Source organism: Rattus norvegicus, chromosome 7, assembly GCF_036323735.1.
Source record: "Rattus norvegicus strain BN/NHsdMcwi chromosome 7, GRCr8, whole genome shotgun sequence".
NCBI lineage: Eukaryota > Metazoa > Chordata > Mammalia > Rodentia > Muridae > Rattus > Rattus norvegicus.
This window is the reverse complement of record NC_086025.1, coordinates 98,565,414-98,568,964: the sequence shown is the minus strand read 5'-3', so window position 1 is coordinate 98,568,964 and position 3,551 is coordinate 98,565,414.

Sequence of the window (3,551 nt, the reverse complement as noted above, 5' to 3'; positions counted from 1 at the left end):
TTATATTTGCATATTCTAGAAAGCACTATTTCCTGGGCAACCAAAGGGCTTTCACTGTTTCATTTCCTAAAACACTGCCTGCAATTGTCTCCTGGAACTTCTTCCAGGTACCTAACTTCATTCTTCAAGTTTTATTTGAAACTTTCCTTCAGGTTTTATCAGATGATATTAGCCTAAGATTCTTCCTACATTCTTTCGGAGACGCAACACCGCTCAGCGGGTTTGTAGTTCTTTCTCCATTTGGGGAGGTACAACAAAGGAACTGCTTTATGTTGGAACCCTCAGTGAAGAGGTCAGCCCACCCTGGGAATGCTGGAGTTACTTATTTGATTCTAAAGCTGTAACTCCACAGACAACCTCTCACCAAATCATGCCTGAGAGTCCTTGGTTTCACCAGGAACTGAAGCCAAGACTGTCTGCTTTGTTCCTGATGACCTCTTTCCGGGTGCCATAGCCATCATGTCTGAACAGTACTTACTGCAATCCTCTCTGGGTTTGTGGGTTTGTTAGGCGTATACTCAAATCTAATTAATCAGCCTTGCTAATAGTGTGCACAGTTGTTAAAGAGTAACCATGAGTTTAATGAAGACAAAGGGCACCAGATGTCCCCTTTGATCCTCAACTAGGGCCGGTTCTTCTTGTTCCTGCTAAGGAGACAGGCTTCCCATCTTGTCCATTGCCAACTAGTTTCCTGGTATCCCCTTTCCTGCCAAGCATACATATAAAACTTGAAAACTTTTGGTGATTTCAGGTCCCATTCCTGATTCAATTCAGTGAACCACTGTGAGCTGAGTCTTGGTCTTCTTGTCTGCACCGGGAGGATGGAGACATTTATCTTGCAGAACTGTTGGACTTATTATGGAAAATATTTACAAGTGCCAGGCTCACTCTGAGAAACTGAAAGATATCTTTCTTCTCTGACTTCCACCTTTTAAAATGTCTGTCTGTCTGTCTGTCTGGGTTCTCTCTCTCTCTCTCTCTCTTTCTCTCTCTCTCTGTGTGTGTGTGTGTGTGTGTGTGTGTGTGTGATTTGTGTTTGCCTGTATGTGTGAGTGCATGCATGTACATATATGTAATTTTGTGTGGTCTCTCTCCCTCTCCCTCACCCTCTCCCCCTTCCCTCCCTCCCCTCCCTCCCGTGTGTGTGTGTGTGTGTGTGTGTGTGTGTGTGTGTGTGTGTGTGTGTTCTCAGGTTCCTGTTCCTCTCCCTTCCCTTTGGAAATCCAAGGCAGAGTGAGCCGAGGGCTTTCTGAATTTCGAGTGAGGTAAGCAATTTAAAAAGTATGTATGATACAAAAATAGCTTTTAAAATAGCAAAAGCTACAGGTTTTTCTTGTTCACTTTTGCCACAAGATGATCTTTTTCTGGACCTATTTGCTATCAAGGAATACACAATAAAATAGGAGTTAGAGGAGGTCAAGAGAAAAGTAAGCCTGGAGCCTTTCCACTTTGATGTCCCCTACATTATAAACGGTATCCACTGTCAGCACTGGAAACCAGAAGCAGCTCACTGTAGTACTTGAGAAATGTGTATTGAACCAGTACAGTCCTAACTGAGGTACAAATAAGTCTAAAAGATGTTTTACCTTTTATACTGTTTAGGGAGTGTTGTTTGTTTTTATTTTTTTTAACATGTACTAAATGCCATCTGGTAATCAATTTCCTGTCTCTGCCTCAAAGCTTAACCCCAAGTGCATTTCTCACATCATCTGATGGAGCTTGAAGGTGTAGACCAGTTACACCAACCAAGTGTCTTACTCTCTCAGCTTTCCTCAAAGTGTCCCATTGTCATGCAGCTTTTGTCATTCCTTTTCTGAGGATGGCTCTGCCCAAGCTCTTCACTTGGAAAGCTCTTATTCCCCTAATCTAGCTAACTACCCCTGTGGTTTACCTGTATCAGTCAGCATCCTGTTACTTAGCACAGAATTAGCCATTCACTGTTCATTTGTTCATTCACTCCATAACTGCTCACTAAATCTTCTTTACCATGAAGCCGGGTGAAGAAAGAAAGAAAGAAATGACAGCCCTTGCCTTCCTTGAGTTCACTCCTTAGCCAGAGAAGAAGGAAATGAAAAACTCAACAGGACAGTAAGACCTCTGCAGATGGTGCAACATGTTAAACAAGAAATAAAAAAAAGATCAATGGAGAGGAAGTTTGGAGAACAAGTTCCTGGAGAAAGGTGGTCAAGGGTCAGTCCTCTGTTGGGGATATGGCTTCTTAATGAGACCCAATTGGAGCAGCTAAGGGACATGCAGAAAAACACTCCAGTCAGAAGATGCCACGCAGTGGTGAGGAGCATTAAGTCCTCTTGTCCCTCAGTTAATAAATATTAATAGACCTCATTGCCTATTCATCTTTCAAGCCTGGGGAAAATGTCTTCTCCATAACTCCATGGTATGCCTCTATCAGTCTTGCAGTTAATTAATGTATACCCATTTGCTAATTAATTCATTGATTAGTTGCAGGAAGTACAAAATAGGGATGGTTTTAGACTTAGAAATAATTACATTCGCAGACTTTCCTAGTCACTCATAACTATGTCAAAATTTTAAAAAAGGTTATTGGAAGCATGCAATATTTCTCCTTTCTATAGAAAATGAATAAAGCCTAAAAAAGGATGCTTTTTGTTTGTTTGTTTTGCCATTCTTATTACCACATAACTGAGATTTGTTTTAGTTGCTGCTTATGGTTTTGTTTTTGGTTGAGGAACATAACTCAATGAGAGAATCAGTGTATTTGTTATCTATTGCTGCTTAACAAATGACCCCAAGTTTATAGGATTCAACAATCCATGTTTCCTGTACTACTGTGAAGATCAGTGCACTGGAACTCAGTTCAGAACTACTTATGAGGTTGAAGTCAAGCTAACAGCTGAAGCTAGACTGCTCCTGCTGCATGGATGGGGCTGGAAAATTTACTTGAGCCATGACTTGATCAACTGGTTGCCTGAAGGGACTACTGTATTTTATTCCTGGCTGTGCATATGAAGACTCAGGTTCTTGCCACAAGCATTTCTCTGTAGGTCTATATGAATGCCCAACATGATGGCTGGCTCACCCAAGTTTGGATGCTTCCACAAAGCAAGGATGTGTGACTTAGCCTCGGAAGTAACACATTACTGTTTCTGTTGTTCTTTATTGCTCATTTAGACAAACCCCAACACTCCATTGATGGGGAATTGAAAGACCACATACACAAATGAGGGATCAACAGCAGCACTGTCTTGGAATCACACTGCCAAAAACAGTCAAAGGGACACAACTTGATAAGACTGAATTGGATAAGACAACTTGCCAGAGAGAGAGCTGCTAGAGGAGTATCAAGACATCCCAGATGCTAGTTGAGCCCCAACCCCAATATGTTCCTTCTCTTAGATGTCTTGATTACTAGGAAGATCCTGGATTTGAGGAAAGCATACAACACCGTGTTGGCCAATGAGCTGCATATGAAAGTCTTCCACAGACTATAAAGATATGTTTGAAACCTCTTTGCTTTGTTCCCCAAGCCTGCTTTATATCTATATAAGGAAGAATGTATGAATGCATGCTTA